Source organism: Phalaenopsis equestris, unplaced genomic scaffold, assembly GCF_001263595.1.
Source record: "Phalaenopsis equestris unplaced genomic scaffold, ASM126359v1 Scaffold000136, whole genome shotgun sequence".
Classification (NCBI taxonomy): Eukaryota; Viridiplantae; Streptophyta; class Magnoliopsida; order Asparagales; family Orchidaceae; genus Phalaenopsis; species Phalaenopsis equestris.
Genome location: NW_018164578.1, coordinates 1,499,044 through 1,499,270, shown reverse-complemented (window position 1 = coordinate 1,499,270; position 227 = coordinate 1,499,044).

Here is a 227-nt window from a genome sequence, read left to right as displayed (position 1 = left end):
ATTATATATATATATATATATATATATTTTTTTATATATATATATATATATATATATATATTTAAAAAGGTTGATCGCTCATCAACCCCAAAGTTTGAGCGAGGGGCGACCCCCCTTCCAGATAGGTGTGCAAGATCGAACCCCTGACCCGGGGGACTTACACCAAAGACAGCAACCAATGAGTCAAGCGAAGCCGCACGCGCACACATACACACGGATATATAGAA